Below are 20,381 nucleotides of genomic sequence, written 5' to 3'. Positions count from 1 at the left end.
ATTTCTATTAGCTTTGAAAGCATCTATATGCACAAATGCTTCAAAAAGTAATTGTAAGTACGTAATTAGAATTTACAATGCAAGAAGCAAATCCATCATTAAGACTTTTTTAACTTCAAACCGAGTCCATAATCATGCTTCCTCCAGTGAAAAAGTCCATCTCCTGTTGTCTGTCAGTTGTTTAGAGCTGTTTTGGCTTGTAAACGCTGCTTGATCTGTGCAGATTTCTCTCCTGATTCAGACCAGACCACTTTTTCACTGTAGGAAGAGTTATTATGGATTATGCACTCGTATTTTAGTTAAAACATCTTAATGATGGATTTGTTTCTTACAAACACGCAGCTTTTGGCTTCACAAGATGTTAACTGATGGACTGGAGTGGTGTGGATTATTGCGATGTTTTTAACAAATGTTTGGACTCTCATTCTGATGGCACCCATTCACTGCAGAGCATCCATTGCTGAGACACTGATGCAATACTACATTTCTCCAAATCTGATGAAGAAACAAACTAATCTACAAATTTTCATTAGTGTGAACTATTCCTTTAATCTCATAATAATGGCAATTAGTTACTTTTGAGCTTGAAACATGCCCAGTCAAATACACAAATACAAACTTTGAAACTATAGACAAGAGGTAACCACAGAGGCTTAATATGTCAGTCACCATATGAGCTAAAACTGTGTAAACACCAACGAGCTTTTCCACTGATCTGTCAGTCACGGTTGGTCATGGTGCGAATGGCGCCAGGCTACTCGGTGACGGTTACAACGCAATACCAAAGGCACGCCCTGGAAAACGGACAGCCTGGTATCCAGCCGCCCAATAAAAACATTGCATTTTATTTAGTGAAATAAAGTAACAGTAAATTTCGGACTCCCAACACTTCATTTTTGGTTCTCCAAAGAACTTTTAAGTAAACAGTTCTTAAAAGAACCACTGTTTCTTAGAGTGAACAACATACTATAAATAATATTCATACTATAAATAACCTCTGTGGAAAGGAAAGCTTACATGTACGTTAGAGGTTCTTTACTAAACCATCAATGGCAATGAAGAACCTTTATTTTTAAGAGTGAAAATAAGCTTAAGATCAAAGCCAAACATCATATTGGCCAGAAACGGCATAACTTTCCAGTTTCTGGAAAGTTCCATTTAATGGAGGAATTACATAATTCTACATCCATCCAAGCTCTAAAATAACACACTTATGACAGCCGCTAAATCACTGCATGTGTAGACAGGGTCGAGCTACCGATCCATAGGTGGCAATTTAGGAACTTATTAGCCAACACATAAAGAAACAAGCTCCAACATGGCTGGACTTTCAGTGCAACGCATAACAATTTAATGTTTAGCCACGCAGGCCTGAACCTAAACTACCAAACTGACCAGTAAACACATTCTCAGACGCTGCTCCGTTTGATAGCCGGCTGCGAAAGCATTCAGAGCTTCCCTGTAAAAAACACAGGTGCACTTTATAACACTGACCAACTCATGATTACCCGCGTTTCATTGGCTCTTATGTAACAGGAATGCACCTGAACAAAACGTCCTAGTGTTTTACTAGACTATAACCAACTTATTATTCATGAATCCCAATGGTGAAGCTCCTACAGACCGGAGTCGCCTGGGTTCAGTTCAGGCGTGTTGGATCACATCCGTCACATCCAATCCCATTTTTGATCGACTACTTCCCCAGACGTCCCTATAGAAGGCTTCATCAAATTTAGCTCACTTCTGGGGACAATTTTGTATGAAAATATAGTATGTGCACACACGCAAGCGAGCACACTACTCACTTACTCAGCTTAAGGTCACTGGCCAGCCATTTGGAAGCACTAAAATTACATGAAATTACTGTTAATTATGTTCATACTGCATTTAAACTGTGTGTTAGCGAACACAACCATTATTATCCACTTAAAAGGCGTCAGTCTCCAACACTGCACTTTTGGACCATTTTTGGTTGGTTCCCCAAAGAATCTTTCAGTAAACTTTTCTTGAAAAAGCCATTTTTTCTTACACTCTCAAAAATAAACGTTCTTTGTTGGTTCCATGAAGAAACTTTAACATCCATGCCCTATTAAAAACAAAAAAGGTTATTTACTGATGCCAATAAATAGCCTCAAATGTTATTTGACATGCAACATCACTTTTAGAGCAAAACTTACGGTGGAAGAGAAGTGCAAAACAAATCACAATTCTGAAAACAAAATAAATGGGCAATTCATACAATACATTTAAACTGAGCTACTTTAATACCATCTCCGAACTTTCTACCACGACAGGTTCTTCCCTGTATACGTTGATTGACAGATACTCGTCCAGTCAGCGGTGAGTAATCCCAAACCAATGGCGCTGGCACTTGCATTTGCGTTTGTAATTTATTTTGTTTTCAGAATTGTGATTTGCTTTGCACTTCTCGGCCACCGTAAAAACTACATCAACATCCCTTCAAATTCCCACATTGAGGAATTCATCATCAGCTATACTGACGCACAAACCAACAATTTTACACTCTTTTCTCACGTTGTATTAAATTACTCTCAAGGACAATTTTACAGCAAAATGACATCTACAACTTACACATGCAACAAGCAGACATCAAAATAAACCCGTAATCAAATCTGTAAATCCATTGCTAAAATAGCGATAAATCTACTTATCTAAGACTATATTGACACACCCTCTTGAAACTTTAGTTCCCTAAAAGTCCCTAAAAACGCGCGTTTAAAGCGCATTGACGCGCGTCTTCAAGTCACTCACCTGTGAGCTGCTGTGGAGTCAGACTGAGTGAAGAAGAGAAAGAAAACGAGTTTAGAAACTCCAGCGAGCGTCTGGCTGACTTTAACGCCCCTTTAACACACGCGCTGCACTGACGCGATGACGTCACCGGCACGATGACGGACTGGCTGACAGCTGTCCGTCAAATAATTATTTATTTATTTATTTATTTATTTGCTTACTTGATTCTCCGTTTTATTATGTTTGTTATATTTCTTGATGCTATGTTGTATTGTATTTACATTTGATATATCATTGGTTAATAATTTTTTTTAAAAAAGACTAATTTTGTGGTGTCCTAAATGAAACTGATATGCATATCTTCTGTTATTGTCCTCACACGCAGCTATTTTGGATTGAATTCTCTAATGTTATCAATCGCAATGTGCTCCAGAGTTTCTCTTTGCTTTTGAAGGATGTCCTGTTTTGGCTTCTTTAATATACAAAAAGATCAAATTAATGAATATTTTATTATTAACCTATTATTAGGCTACTTCTTGCAAAATGTCATATTATTCACCTCATCAAAATCCTTTATTAATTGTTTTTAGAAAAAGAAAGGTTCAGCAGTATCCAAACTCATCTTCCAAGAATCTTAAAACTGTTAAATTGTTTAATTTATTTTGTTAAAGCTTTCGTTTTGTATTATTTATTGACCACAGCTGCCGTTTTTTTACCGTAAATTTTACGGATTTTTTTTTACAGTGTAGCTGTATAAATGGTGCTTTGCATGTAATGTCACCTCTTTGTACGTAATGTTGATATTTTATGCACTTTTATCTTTGGTACCTTGGCATTAATAATAATAAAAAATCAAATAAAAAAGGCAGCAGTGCATCCCCTAGATGTCCATTTTTCTGGACCAATTTTTTGATAGCATTCATTGGAAGAAAGCATGGTTACTCCCTGAAAAATGTTGCATTTCTATTAAAATAAAAGAGGTAGACTACAACAAACTCCCAAATTGCTTTTTTTTTTTTATTTCTCTAACTGGTGTGTATTCTGCAAAGTTGAGGAAGAAACTTTACTTCATTTATTCTATCGTTGTAATCAGGTTAAATCTCTGAAGTTGTTATTTATCCTCTTTTGTAAAATATGATTTAAGTTGTATTTTTTTCTGGCAGTGACCATGCCATTAATCTTGTTAATTTCTTTGTGTTGCATTGTACATTTGTTATTCACAAAAACTAATTTGTTAAGATGTTACCTAGACTTGATGTCTTTCTTTGCTTATTGTTAAATCTCTTAAACTCATTGATAACAATAAGAATAACAAGCTTCTTAAGGCTTATGATATTTTCCTTACTGACTGTGTTATTGTTTGTTTTGCCGTTTCCTTTATGTTATTGTATTTCAATGCAGTGCTGTTTCTTGTTGTATTTTCTTTCTTGCAATAAAAGAAGAAAAAAAGACAGCTGTACGTAGGATTTATCCAGTGAATGATTTAAAACTCAACACTTCATTTACCTGTGAAACCGTTTTTATCACAGTTTTATCTACTCGAGATCATTTTGGATTAGGGTATTTTTGGATATTGGAAAACTGGAATGATGCATGACAGAGATTTATGTTTTCTGATGTGCATTTTTATTTCAAAATGATATTTTGAAAAGTAAAGAACAATCAATTATTCAATTTTCACATTTTATTAATGACTTGAAATTATATACATAAACATTCTGGAACAAACTAAATACAAATAGTGCTGGAAAAGTTTAATGCTGTAATGCGTTCTTTCTTTCTTTACTTATTTATTTTCCTGGTAACTAATGTTAATAATGTGATTATGTAATACCTTTTATCCAAGTTCAGGACTTGGACTTGGATTTTATTAGGATGTGGAGATAATTTCAATAACCTTATGTGTGTGTGTAGGAGATATATATGTGTGTGTGTGTGTGTGTGTAGGATATATATATATATATATATATATATATAACATTTATAATATTTATATAAATAATATTTTAAGATGTGACAAGAAATGTAGTTTAATGGTAATTTGGCTCTTTTCTTGTACAATATGGTTGTTGTCAGGCATAAGAAAGTATTTTAATCCATTTTATTTGCAAAAATATGGGTCTGTCTACAAATAGTTTACCGTGAAACACTGTCGCCACCAATAATCTAAGATTAAAGTAATTAGTCAGGGAACACTGGGTTAAATGACTTAGCTGGGTTAAATTAATCTAACAGAGCATGTCTACTGATGGTCAAACAGTCCTTATGTACAAATGCCATGATAATGAACGTTATGAAGGAGGTCTGATGCAGACATGAGAGGGAAAACTAGAATTATACTGTATAACATTGCAATTAATTAGGCCTACAGCAATAATGTCTGATGTAAATCCTAAGCACAAACAATCTCAAAAAAGTAATTTCATTATTTAACTACTAACAATAACTGTCTAACAATAGGCTGTCATGCCCTGAAGTGTTAACAATCTAAATGTTGTCATGTGAGATGTATCCAGCTCATGCCAGTGATAGTGACACAATGATCTCAACACAAGCTGATGTCAGTTTTTCACATCTCTGCTTTGATAGGAGTGGACGTGCATGCCAGGAATACAGGCAAATTCCTCCGAGTTGATGACAACAAGTGTAACTTGTTTCAGAACAAAAGCATTAGATGGTAATCGCCATTGTGTGTTATTTTGTACAAACGGTGTCTTATCAGTAATCATGTGAGAGGGATGCACTGATTCACCCATGAGCTGCAGAGAACTCGCTTATAGAGTGTGCTCAAATGCTGCCATCTACTGCATAAAACATTACTAAAAACAACACTGCAGACAAAGATCTTTCTACAACGGTGACATTATTTTGTCCATATCACTGCCTGGGAGGAAACAGTCCTGGATCCAGTCAAAGACATGCTATGGTAAACATGTGACAATATAATTCTTTATGTTTTGCTTCTTCCCAGCTAACAGAGAACATTCTCAGAGCGTTCTGGCAAGGTTCTCTCAAAGTTGTGAACAAACGTTCCTCCAGTAACGTTAATAGAACGTTTGTTCAAAATGATCTGAAGTCGGCACAAAAACGTTATGGATACATGGTTCACGTTCCCTAAAACGCTTTAGTTGGACGTGCATCTATTTTTTCAACGGTGACTGGAAAAAACAAATTCCCAAAATTATACCATAATGATTCCATAACGTTTGTATCACAAGATAAACGTTTTTAAAACATTCAGAAATCGTTTTCATAACTTAATGGGAACGTTCACTGAAAAAAAAAAAAGATTAATTGAATTTACTAATTTTTTTAAGGTGTTTGCAATCAATTTATTTTAGCTACATTTAAATAAACACGTTTAGTTGACTATCTTTCGACATTTTTTATAAAATGTAGCTAAAATTAATTGTTTGCAACCACTTACCTTCATTTTTTTTTAGTAAATTCAATTAATCTTTTTTTTTTCCGGGGTTCTGAGCTGAACTGTTTTCATCTAATGGGTTTGGAAAGTAAGATGCTAATGCAAATAAAATATTACAACCAATATATATTAGGCCTACAACAAAATAACCACAATGTGGCAAAACTTTTTTTAAAAGGTAGAAAGTTTCCTATTCGCAGAAACGCTAAAAAATTAATTTTCATAGACGGTTGCATAATTAATATTCATGAGCTCAGCTTTTGCCACTGCCACATGCGTATATATTTCCCTCAGATCTGTCGGGATTATGACGTGTTAATTTCTGTGTCAGTGATTAACTCTAGTTCTCTAAACCTCTATCGAAGCAGCTGTGATCAAACGTGCAGCAATGGCTGGACAGTGACAGGGAAATGAAGACTGGCGTTTAATCAATGCTGTTGTTCTGGGATCGAGATTTATTTATGATTCGGAGAAAGAAGAAGCAGTGAGGCGGTTTGGGTGACTTCGCTTTGACATCCCAGATACTAAAACGTAAAGAATAAGTTTAACGTTATATAAGCACACTGGGAAAGGACTATAAAATAGAAAGCCATATATAAGATCACACAAATGTAACATGGTATTACTAAAGGGTATTCATTTGATACTAGGCCTATCACTATACCATGACACGATTTACAGTAACTTTAAGCAATAGCTGGAACAGCTACTTCACAAAGTAAACTTCACTTTTGCTTAAAAAAAAAAAAAAAATACAGTGATTTTTTTTCTAAAAACCTATACCAGTCATCAAATCACAATTAATTAATTAAAATTATTGTGACAGACAATGCAACAACTGGCCCAATCATCCATCTTTATTGATACGTTTCAATGTAGCCTATTTCGTTAATAAGCATGGTTATTAACATAATACCTATCAAAATAATCGTAATTTTGTTCCACTCTCTTATAGGCCTTTCACGAGCCTGCCAAAGTGCCAGAAAGTTGTTCTTAACCTCAGTGTTGCTGGAGACTAAACACGTTTTCCATAATGTAAATTTACATAAAGGTTTGACTTATACTTACCTGAGTCTCTCTAATGTTTGCATAAACGAATGCTCCAAGATCCAGATGAATGAGGAATAATCCTGGAGATTAAGATCTGTCAGTAGCAGCCATGCAAAAATCATGGGATTTTTGTTCACTGTTCATTTCATCTCAGTCAGTGCAATGCAGTGTTTCGCTGTACAGGAAACAATAAAGCTCTGTTGCATTTTTAACCTCACAATTAATATGAATAATAATGATAGCGTGGGAATGTACACAACACTTGGCCCGCTCCATGTGGATTTTCATTGAATAGCATTTGAAAAAATGGCAAATCGGGGCTTCAACAAACATAATATATGAGCAATTTGTTGTTGTGGTGTAGATGCATCTGTCAAGAGCATAAATGCAAATGTAAATCTAAGTCATGATGAAGATTCAGGCCACTTTTTGTATCTTAAACAAGTACATATCTTTCCTCACAAACCACGCGAACGTTCTGGCATAGGTTATTACAAAATAGGATTCGAGAACATACAGGTGCATACAGAAATTTTCGAGCTTCAGTATAAGTTAAGCTCTATCATAAGTATTTGTCCTGTAATGTCCATTAACACATAAACACAATCACTTACAGTATGAAAACTCAGTGTTAAATTTATATTATATATTAAATCATTTCAGTGTCATGACCACAAAACATCAATAAACATGGGAACATTTTCATGATGCATGCAAGGATATTAGAAAATAACTTTACATGCAGCAAAATCTACTTATATGAACTACTAGTAATGCATGAAAAGCAAAAAAGGACATCTCAAATAATAAACAGTTTTTTACTGCACTTAACAAAAACAAAATTCTTATGCCTGCTTTAAAACTCTTGTTTTACTTGCATTGCAATAACTGCAATTTCTGCTTTCACGATTATTTTCTATAGTAATCAACAGTCAAAAATGAGTCAATAGAGCTCAACTTGTATTGAACCCGGAACATTCCTTTAGAGAAATGAATTGAGCATGTTTTTTAGTCTCAGTATGATGTGTGTGATGCATATTCGTAAGAACACTTTTCGTTAAAGGGCAAATGTGCACAGTGGTTGTGTCTCTTTTAACTACTTCTACAGTACACCCTGTGGCTAAAGTGTGAAGATGAAGCATATTTGAGTGGTGAAAGCATAACAGTCAGCCATCATAACTAGTTCTTCCGATTCGTTGTTAGCAGCAAAGTAATGTGGTCCGATTGCTTGCTCAACTAAAATGCTGATGTGAACACTGTGGTTCTCAAGCGTCTTCAGTGAAACACAAGATGTACAGAAGAGGGTCTCTGGGTCTCTGGTTCAGCCTCAGGAGAGGAATTTCTCCACAGACTCCAGAAGCTCACTGGAGCAGTTCAGGCTCTTGAGGTCCAGTATTAATTTGTCTTCTCTGGTCTGCTCTGATGTGGGGCTGATAATGATTTGTGGCTCCTGCATGTCTTCATAAAAAGCCAAACCATTGCTCAGTGGGCTCAGAGAATTACTGTCCTCTTGTTCCTCCTTGCACTCCTCCTCTTGTTCCTCCCCTGGAGTGTTTTTGGCCATGAGAAGAGGAACAGTGGCCATGTTAACGGACTCGGACACCAAGTAAAGGCCGCAGTCGTTCAAAGAGCCGCTCTCTGTGGCTGCAGGCTGTGATGGATAAAACATTTACAATTATGCTTTTGACAGATGCCTTTAACTAGCATTCTTAAAAATAACGGTTCCAGATATGAGGTTTTAACAGTGATGCCATAGAACCACCATTTTTGGGATCCTCAAAGAATATTTCATTGAACATTTCTGTAAAGAATCATTTTTAAAGAAGCTTTTTCCACTATCAAGAACCTTTTTTTGCAATGGAAATGTTCCATGGATGTTAAAGATTCTTTATGGAACCATCAACGCCAATAAAGAACCTTTGTTTTTAAAGGAGACATGACACACACAGTTTTTGCCAACCTCATGTTAATCTTGACCTATACGGCGTGCTTTTGGCAGAGCTAAAGAGTCAAAAGCATGTGCAGCTTTTGCGTAGCGATTATCTGCAAGCTGTGACATCGCATAAATAAAACAGGGACAAAAACTTTATTTACTTACATTTTAATTAATTTGTCACCGAAATGACAGGAATAAACACACTTGCACAACTCTGTTGCTGCCCTGGAGCAACAAACTGCATCCACTGTTCCCTTAACGCTGGGTTATTTGGACGGTGGCACCGGCGGAATCACTTGCATTTTTCCTGATGACCGCGAAAAGAACTTAAAATGCTCCGTTATTTTTGATCATATGCATAAGGGTAATACATCATTTGAATCTGTAACGGGTCTACTTTTATTTGCGTACACTCACAATATCAACAGAACGTTGTGCTTTTGTAAAATAAAGAAAATAAACAGGGTGCGCTTTCAGCCGTCTCGGTCTCCGCTAAGTTCTTTTTGAAACGCGTCACTAAAATGAACCCAAACTCAGCGAATACTTGGCACACAGACACGAGAGATATATCTATAGAAAGCTTGAAGTGTCTACTTTTAAATTAAGTAAGCCTTAGGGAAAACAAATATTCTCTGTAATCTGTATGAAACCAACACGATGTACAGTCTTTCCCGTCTGAGCTCATTATCTGTAATGTGATCACGCCCACGAGCCGAGCGCGGCTCTTTATATGATAAATATCCACGTGAGATGTGCAAACATGTAAACACCCACATCACCTCCGTAAACAAAGCATGAAGATTCATCAAGTTCATCTCGGCAACTTTTCGTTTTTGGAAGAATACGTGCTGAGAGGAATAAGCTTTGTATTTACCTCAGAAGAAGAATGCAATGCGACGCACGGCTTGATCCAGTGGAGGAGATCATTCTGATGAGTGATTTATTCTATTAGTGTTATTGTGACATAAACTTGTAGCCCACACATTTTACTTGTTTGTTTTACCCACACATTGAGTCTTGTTAGAGAAGTAAAAGCGATTTTATTGCCATTGATGGTTCCATAAAAGACCTTTAACACCCATACACTCCTAAATATAAAGGTTCCAAAAGTGTGTTTTTGCAGTGATGCCACTGAAGAACCATTTTTGGTTCCCCCACTAAACCTTTCAGTGAAGTTTTTTTGTTTTTTTTTACAATGAACATTTTAATAATCTAAAGAACTTTCTAAATAACCTTTTGATTCTATGGATGGATGTTAAAGGATCTTCATGAAACCATAGATGCCAATAAAGAAGAACATTTATTTTTAAGAGTGTATAACCATTCCAATGCAAAACAAAAGTTACTTTAAAGTGGAAAAGGATTCTTTAAATTATTAAAATTACTCTCACACTAATAAAAAAAGGTCCTTTTAAGAACTGTTCACTGAAAGGTTCTTGAGGGAACCAAAATTGGTTCTTCTATGGAATCGCTGCAAAGACCCCTTTGTGGAACTTTTATTTTTTAGAGTGTACATTACAGCCACGCTGTACATTTATTCAGTTTCCTGGGAATCCATGACTAATAATGATCTAAATAATGGTGGTTTGCTGCTCGTGAAGCACATACCTTACCTTATCTTCACTGTGGTTTTCCTCCTGTCGCCTCTTGTTCTTCGTCTTGCCCTGTTTAGTTTGTGTCTTCCATTCTTCATCTCTCAGCAGATTGGCTGAATGTGAGTTTCTGAGAGTCCTTTGGTCCACGGGATCTAATTCTACATCACTCCAGACCTAGAGCACATGCAATATAATGTATATATTGACAGATTTGACATAAAAGTTCTGCCATTTTTTACTATGTTTGATTGTTTCATGTTTGATTTTCTCCAAATGGATAGAATTAAAATCTGAAGCTAAAAAAATGAATGTGTGTCCATCATTGACTAGTACACAGTTTTACGCGAAATATGTCAACTCCAAATGGCCAAAATCTGCAGATATGATCAATAAGTCCAAGTCAACATATGTTTTTCACTTTAACTTGTCAAATTAAACCAATTTCAGCTTCATTTTTTAAGTTATAAGAGATTAAATTTGATTTCAGTTTAATATAATTTGTTGAAATGACTTGTAGAACCAATTTTATTATATTTAATTTAAGGCAGCAACTGAACTTAAGTTTTTAACTTAAATAGGTAGGTTTTTTTTTTAAGAGTTGAACCGTTCAGACTACAAACCGGGGCAGAAATCTGTGCAAAAGTAACTTAGCAAACACAGAGTAACAGCTGGCATGCAGTTAAAATGATAAAATGCAATTATCTGCACTTTCATATGACCAGATTTTGCAGTTCTTTAAATATTTTTTAAAGATTATTTATTATACAGCAACTTTAGTGGCCACATAGAGTATGTCTAAATTGACACTATGCAATTACACATTATGTAAAAATTCAGATAAGGAGTGAATATCTCCACAATGCATTATCAAATTATCAAAAGTTCTCAAAACGTCTTGTCACCCAAAACATACAACAAATTTACAGAGGTAAAACTGGATGGAATCATAGTCTGACATTTTAAAATAATCTTTATCCATCATACGCAATGCAATTGTCTGTGAAATCTGTTATCTCTGACTACTCAGAATCTGCCTCTGACTTTCAGAAACAAGAGTTGAAACATCCAGACTAAAAATCAGTGCAAAGGTCGTACAGTATATTCCAGCCTTTAGCAAACAACAAGTAACAGCTGGCATGATTACAAATTAATCACGTAGTAGAAAAGATATCAATTAAGATAGGCTGCAAATAACAGGCCTATAATCCCAGAACATGAACTGCATATCAACACAGACACATCTAGCCTGTATAAGAAGAATAGGTAGACAGATAAAATACAATATAATTCATAAGAAAGAGCATTTGCTTTTCTTTCAGCCTGTTCTTGAAGTAGTTCATGTCTCATGCTGGTAAAATCAGAGCAACTTTAAAGATTATACTATAAAATGCACAGTCAATATTAATATTTCTGCTGTTGCACAAATAGCATATACTGTAAGCAGATTTTAGCATTATAAGTGCATTTATTTATGATCTGGTTTAACTCCGTATCAGCAGCTATGGCTATATTAGTGTAAAATCAACAGTATTATATCATCTAGTCTGTCTGGAATGACATGAAGAAACTGAACAAACTGAGACAGACTCAATCCAGAAGAACTGTGGCAACGTCTCCAAGACGCTTCACCTGCAAAGCTACAGTACTGTTAAAAGTTTTAGGCACTTGTGTAAAAATGCTGTAAAATGAGGATGCTGCCAAAATAATGTCATAAATAGATCAATTAACTTCTATTAACTAAATGAAATCAACATTTGGTGTGAGCATCCTTTGTGTTTAAAGCAGTTTTTGCCCTTGGTGCACTTTTCTCAGGGAGCTTTACAGGTAGGTTTCTTGAAGCATCAGTTCTTCTGGATTGAGTCTGTCTCAGTTTGTTCTGTTTCTTCATGTCACTCCAGACAGACTGATGATGATCAGATCAGATCTCTGTGTGCAGCACTGCTGCTGTCAGACAATAATCTCACTGGATTATTACAATTAATGGCTAAATGAGTGTTTGGAAATGTAAACTGATATTTCCTACTGACACACTACAGCAAAAGATAGACATAACTGACTTAAAACCATTTTTTAGCTGCTGAAATACTAGTATTCTAATCATTTTGGCCTCCACTGTACACCTGGTCATATCTATTTTTCAAAACAACAATAACAATATCTCCTTGATTTAGTACTGGATTCGCATTATAAATACAAAACGTCACATTCGTAATATTGTGCATTCTGAATAGTGTGGTCATGCATTCTTGAACTAAATGATAAGACATTTCCATTATTCAGTCTCCTCGTAGTAAAATACTAACCGTGTCTGCGGTGGACATAGAGGAGACTCGCTGGAACTTGACCTTTGACCGTGATGACTGTCGGCTGAGCATGGGCTCCTTGAAGGAAGACTCGCTGTTGGACACCGAGATGCAGTCTTTACGTGACGACTGGGAAAGAAAATGCAGACACGGCACCTTCTCAGCCAGCGTGTCTCTGTGAATCAGTCAGAAATACACACTGCGTCACATATTTTCTCCGTATCGTGTGGCTGCTACGGCGACTGCACTCGAACGAACCTGTAATTGGAGCGTATGATGGCGTAGATGAAGGGATTGTAGATGGCTGATGCTTTGGCAATCACTGCAGGAACTGCCTTGGAGTACGGCGTGAGAACGTGGCTGTACCTGGAACATAAAAACAATAACCAAAGCACATCTTCAGCTCTAGAAATAGCACATCCCTGCCTCACAGAAACTCATGCTGGTCTTTTCTGCAAGCATTATTTGCTAGAAAACGTTGCCTGAATGTTTGCAGTCCTGGTGTGCATCAAAACCCAGTTACTGAATTTTTTGGGTTACTGAAAGGTACTTGTCTGAATTTGTGATGTCAGTTTTGCACTGCAAAAGCTGATTGTCTTGATTAGTATTTCTGTCTTGTTTTTCAGTCCAAATATCTAAATATTCTTAAATCAAGATACATTTATCTAAGAAGCAAAATAACTTTAAATAATAAGTCTTGCTTTCTGAGAAACTGTATCAAAATGAAGTGAGTTTATGCTTAAAACAAGAAAAAATAGCTTTCAGTGGGGTAAGAAAAATGATCTTTCTTTCCCTTTGAATTAAAATTATTTTTTGAACCCACTTTTTTTTTTATTGTTTTAAGTATTTTTCCCCCCCAAGAAAAATTAATTAAATCTTAATTTAAGAATGTTTAAATACATTGCAAAAATGATTCTTTAGTATTTTTGTCATGTTTTCCATTATAAATATCCCCAAAAATCAAGATGCATTTACTTGAGAAGCAAAATGACGCAAATATTTAAAGATCAAAATGAAGTGAGAAAAAATATTTGTCAATGGGGTCAGACAAACTTAATTCAAGATGAAAACAAGATTATTTTCTGGCCCCACTGACAAATACCTTTTTACTTGTTTTAAGCATAAACTTAAGCATTCATTTTCATCATTTTTATTTTCAGAAAACAAGACTTAATATCTCATAATTTTGTTTCTCAAGCAAATGCATCTTAATTTAAGAATGTTTAGATACACTGCAAAAATTTTATTTAGTATTTTATCTTGTTTTCCAGTACAAATGTCCAAAAAATCAAGATACATTTACTTGAGAAGCAAAATTGCTTACCTTTAGAAAAAAAGTAAAGATCAAAATAAATCGAGTTCATATTTGTTAATGGGGTCATAAAAATAAACTGAATTCAAAGGGAAAACAAGATTATTTTTCTGACCTCACTGACAGATACACTCACTTTTTCTTTTTTCCCAGATGAAAGACTTAATATCTGAAATCATTTTGCTTCTCAAGCAAATGTATCTTGATTTAAGAATGTTTAGATAAATTGCAAAAAAAAACAAAAAATGTTACTTATTATTTTATATCTTTTTTTCGTTACAAATGTCCCAAAAAAAATCTAAATAAAGTTAAAACAAGAAAAAATACCTGACAATAGGGTTTAGAGACAAATAAACCTAATTCAAAGAAACAAAAACAAGATTAAATATATAGTTCAGTCATGAAACTCTAGATGGCGCAGGCTGATGGGTTGTTCATGTAACTGATGATATTAAGAGAGTTAAACGACTTAGCACAAGCTGATTGGTTCATGCTGCATATGCAGCCAATGAGCTTACTGCCTTGCATTTATATGGCTGGCTAGCATTCACTTGAGATTCCTGCAGCGTGCTTTCAGAGTTCTCTGAAACCCTTCACCTTCCCCAGCTCCACCTGTATAGATCTGCTACGGGGTTATTTTATATGCTATTTGTACAGCAGCAGCATGTCTTAAATACTCATGGCACCATATCGCCATATGCATTGGCAGTAGCAAGTTCCTGTACTTGCTTGCAGCAGCAGCAATAATCTACAACTACAGCAATAACCAACAGCAGCAGCAATTCAGCAGCAGCGTAGCAGATCTTTTCCACCAAGACCAAATGCATTAACATTGTCATATCCATCACCATGCTAAAATGTTCCGAGAGTTGTCATGACTGAACTAGATATTTTTCTCTTGTTTTAAGCATAAACTCACTTTATTTTGTTAGAGTTTTTTCAGAGAGCAGCTTAATATCTGAAGTCATTTAGCTTCTCAAGCAAATTTATTTTGAATTAAGAATGTTTAGATATTTGAACTGGAAAACGAGATAAAATACTAAATATGAAAATCATTTTTTTGTAGTGTATTTGTACTAGGATGTTGTTTGTGAGCGGTCAGGAGGAGTCGGTGACCCCTGCAGTGGCTGTTTACATGACATGGAAGTGACCTAGAGGTGTTGTGAGCTGAGCGGAAAGAATCACATGTCTGATTATAACTATCCTCCAGCACACTGAACTCTGATGCTAACGCAGAGGTGTCAGCATCAAGCCGGTTCGCCCTACGCAGTCCTCATCGCCTCAGTGAACCCAGCAGCCTTTAATTCAGCTGATAAACACTGTCTTTTGCTGTGGACAGTACTTCTATAAAAGGATGTCTCTTCACCCTGGAATTCTGGGAAAGTCTCAGATCTTCTGCGTGGTTTGACTCCCTTTGATAGACTACACGTGAATCTGAACACTTCTTTGAGAGGTTAGATGATCTACGTCAAACTGGCCATCACAGTTTAGGACCAAACTGCTGAATACAAATGTTTGTAATTTAATTCCATTTTTGTAGAGCATTTTAGCACTTCTACTTCCATCATCCTGAAGTCAATGGGTTTTTTGAATGGGCTGTTGGTTGCCTGAAATAAGATCTGTGGTTAACACAAACTCAAGATATTTTCAAATTGTATTCTACGACATAAAATACATTGGTAATTCCACCTTGTGATTTTTTCTAAAGTTTTTACTTGTCTTGAAATAAGGTAGTTGCTGACAAGTGGCTATAAATGGGACTACTGAGGTAAACATGTAGCATTGTATCAAAGTCCAAACAGCTGATAAAAACATCACAGTAATCCACAGCACTCCAGTCCAGCAGTTAACATCTGGAGAAGCCAAAAGCTGAAACAATCCATCAAGACGTTTTTAACTCAAATCCGAGTCCATAATCCATAATAACGCTTCCTCCAGTGAAAAAGTGCATCTCCTGTTGTCTCTCACATCAAAATCCAGCCACATATTTGTTTAGAGCTGTTTAAACGCTGCTTGATCTGTGCAGATTTCTCTCCTGATTCAGACCAGAACACTTTTTCACTGGAGGAAGCGTTATTTATGGACTCGTATTTTAGTTAAAAACATCTTTGGCTACATTTACACTATTAAACTGGCATCGCTGTGAAGAAACTTTTAAGCACCTTTATTTTTAAGAGTGTACACTGCTAGTCTTAATGCACAGATCCCATCTTTTGACCATATCCTATTTTTTGGCACCACCTGATTACATTGACTTTAGACACGACTGGTATCCAATATCTGTTTAACCAAAAGGATTGTCTGCAGTGATCGCTTTACTATGCACATGATGGTTTTAAATGGCCATGCTATTAAAATGATTTATATAATTCACACCGAGTGGCCATTGTAAACGCAGCCTTAATGCTGGATTTGTTTCATCTTTTGTCTTCTCCAGATGTTAACTGATGGACTGGAGTGGTGTGGATTACTTGTGGATTATTGTGATGTTTTTATCAGCTGTTTGGACTCTCATTCTGACGGCACCCATTCACTGCAGAGCATCCATTGCTGAGACACTGATGCAATGCTACATTTCTCCAAATCTGTCAAAATAATAACTGCACATCTGCATTTAGTTCTATGTACTATGCACCGGAAAACAACTAACCAACAGTCAAACCAATGACACAAAACTCATTTCAAGCAGATGCCACTAGCACATCTTGGCGTTTCCATCCACCTATTTTTATGCACATTTTGGGATATCGCATAAAAAGACGCTGGATGGAAACGCCAAGATGCGCATAAATTCTAAAAATGTTTATAAAGAACTTATGCACTTAACTAAGTAGGATACATTTCTTATCCGATAAGAAAACATGCGCATAAACTATGATGGAAACACTTTTACCGAATAAATTCCTTAATGTGCATCAAAAAAGACATGTGACTTTGTGATGGGACAGCATACCTGGACCAACGAACGAACCGATCTCATTGCACAGCATCTGAAATGCTAGTTTTGTCATTCTAAAATGCTTGAGCAAAGTCTCATCAAAGTGCTTTGTTAATTTATAACTTGTCTTAAATCTAATTTTGTTAATTTTTTAATAATAATAATCGTGAATCGAATCGAATCGTGAGTTGAGTGAATCGTTACATCCCTATGCTTTGTTATAATTAACTCCAATACTGCAAAAAATGATTCTCTTAGTATTTTTGTCTTGTTTTCTAGTATAAATATCTAAACATTCTTGAATCAAGATGCATTTACTTGACAAGTAAAATGATTTAAGATATTAAGTCTTGTTTTCTAAAAAAAAAAAAAAGTATCAAAATTTTGTTAGTTTTTGCTTAAAACAAGCAAAAAATCTGCCAATGGGGTAAGAAAAATAATCTTAATTCAAAGGCTAAACAAGATGATTTGTCTTGCCACATTAGTAGATATTTTTGCTTGTTCAAAGCAAAAACTAACAAAATTTTGATACTTTTTTTAGAAAACAAGACATAACATCTTAAGTCATTTTACTTGTACAGTAAATTCATCTTGAATCAAGAATGCTTAGATATTTATACTAGAAAACAAGACAAAAATGCTAAGAGAATAATTTTTTGCATTCCCAAACAGCAGACTCCGAAAATAAGATAACATGACCACATTTCGTCTGTGCGCTCAGAAGCTCGTAATTTATTTTATACAAAAATTATTATATACAGTGCCTTCTCCTGCTGCAGCAAATACATTTTTTCTTCTTTTTTTGTTTTGAAGATTTTGTTCTCTTTAACTTACTGGATGGAAACGGTGCATTATTCGCAAATGCTTTATGCGATATTCCAATTTTAATTCGTAACTTTGGATGGAAACATAGCTATTGATGGTTACTGTACCCTGCCCAGGCGATGAGAGTGACGCAGGCATAAGGAGACCAGGACAGAACGAACACAATGATGACCACGAACGCGATCTTCGCCAGCTTCCACTCGGTCTTTATGGATTGCTGCTGGATGAGCGCTGTCTTCCTCACATGACTGCCCAGCTTCTCCACATCTCTGAACACACAAGAAGATGGATGATGGGACTTTTTTCCAAGAATGACATGTACAGCATGTGGACATCCCAGTTAGAGTGACCAGATGTCCTGCCATGACCTGTCCTGATCGTTTATCATGGCAATCTTGATGCCAATAGGCAAGAGTATGTGGGTATGTGCAGAAAAAAAAAAACAGCATATGGACAAATATTTATGTCTCCATTGTCTCTATTCTGTTTTTTTAAATATGTGACCCTGAACCACAAAACCAGTCATAAGGGTCAATTTTTTTAAATTGAGATTTATACATCATCTTAAAAGGTGAATAAATAAGCTTTCCATTGATGTATGGTTTGTTAGGATCGGACAATATTTGGCTGAGATACAACTATTTGAAAATCTGGAATCTGAGGGTGCAAAAAAATCTAAATATTGAGAAAATCATCTTTAAAGTTGTCCAAATGAAGTTCTTAGCAATGCATATTACTAATCAAAAATTAAGTTTTGATATATTTACGGTAGGAAATTTACAAAATATCTTCATGGAACATGATCTTTACTTAATATCCTAATGATTTTTGGCATTAAAGAAAAATTGATAATTTTGACCCATACAATGTATTGTTGGCTATTGCTACAAATATACCCCAGCGACTTAAGACTGCTTTTGTGCTCCAGGGTCATATCTTAAGAATTGTTGTTCATGGTGTTTGGAGCAGGCAGCCAAACGTTTAGTGATCGTTTAACATGACTGAATGAATTCTAGGCACAAGTTTTAAAGAAAGAGCACAATCATTTAGATCAGACTACCACTGATAAGCTACTACTAAATATAATGTAGAAACTTTCAAATGGAAACTTACATTTTCTGTAAAGCTGCTTTGCAACGATTTGTATCGTGAAAAGTGCTATACGAATAAACTTGAATTGAATTTAATCAAACTCAATATTTACAACAGATATTTTATAACATATCAATTTTTACAGATGACATACTGAAAATAATGCTGAAAATAAAGTCAAATAATGCTATATGGATCAATACTTTAGGGGTGTGAATGCCTGATAATAAATTAATTGATCAGTGAATTTATAAAAAGTGGTAACCTGCAATCATCATCTTAAATATATTTCCACCTGATTTCACCTTAAAGAATAGTTTTGTTGGTATCAATTCATGCATTTAGGCTCAAATTTTTGGCTTGAACTAAACCAGTTCAGACTACCTAATAATAAATAAGATGTAATGGTTTTTAGGTTATAGGATTTTTTTTTTCAGTGTAGAGCAAACATTATTATATTGGACAGTATATTAAATATTAAAATAATAAAATAATGCTTTCTAAATAAATGTAATCAGTGAGAATATTAATTTAAAAATTATAAATTTATATAATGTTAATTTATGTAAATTACATATATAATGTGCATTTAATGTATATAATGTAAATCAATGTACATAATATGTATAACAATATTTAAAATGCATGCAGTCAGTGAAAGTGTGAAAGCTCATCAGATGTAATCCTCTAGTTTAGCATTGCAGCTTTAATACAATTCTTTACATTGAACTTGTCTGGGTTTGATGTAAAAACTAAAACCATTAAAAAAAATTATAATAATAATAAAACAACTTGAAATAAACTTAACATTAACTTAAATAAAATAAAATAAAACATATATTAAAATTATAACTCATTTTCATTTAAGTTGAAGTACTAAAATAACTAAAATTAATAAATAAAAATAAACCTACTGTATATAGACTTTTTTTTTTTTAAACTAAAACTTGGGACAAAAACACCCAACAAAATTACTTATAATTTAATTAAAATTCAAATGAAGACTGAAAATAAAAAAATTAAATCTGATGCAAAATATTAACAAAAACTTAAATAGTATATCAATTATACTAAAATAACACTGGCTACTGTTACTACTTTTTTGCATTATTGACACACTATTTTCCTATTTAATACTGTAAAGCTGCTTTGACA

General features: G+C 34.8%; 1 pseudogene; it reads right to left on the bottom strand.

Annotated features, from left to right (window-relative positions):
* Positions 1–8,552: 8,552 nt before the first annotated feature.
* Positions 8,553–20,381, bottom strand: part of LOC107671366 (melanopsin-B-like) — a 29,442-nt pseudogene continuing 17,613 nt past the window's right edge.

This window comes from Sinocyclocheilus anshuiensis, unplaced genomic scaffold, assembly GCF_001515605.1.
Source record: "Sinocyclocheilus anshuiensis isolate Anshui unplaced genomic scaffold, SAMN03320099.WGS_v1.1 scaffold3662, whole genome shotgun sequence".
Lineage (NCBI taxonomy): Eukaryota > Metazoa > Chordata > Actinopteri > Cypriniformes > Cyprinidae > Sinocyclocheilus > Sinocyclocheilus anshuiensis.
This window is presented reverse-complemented; position numbering and strand designations above follow the sequence as displayed.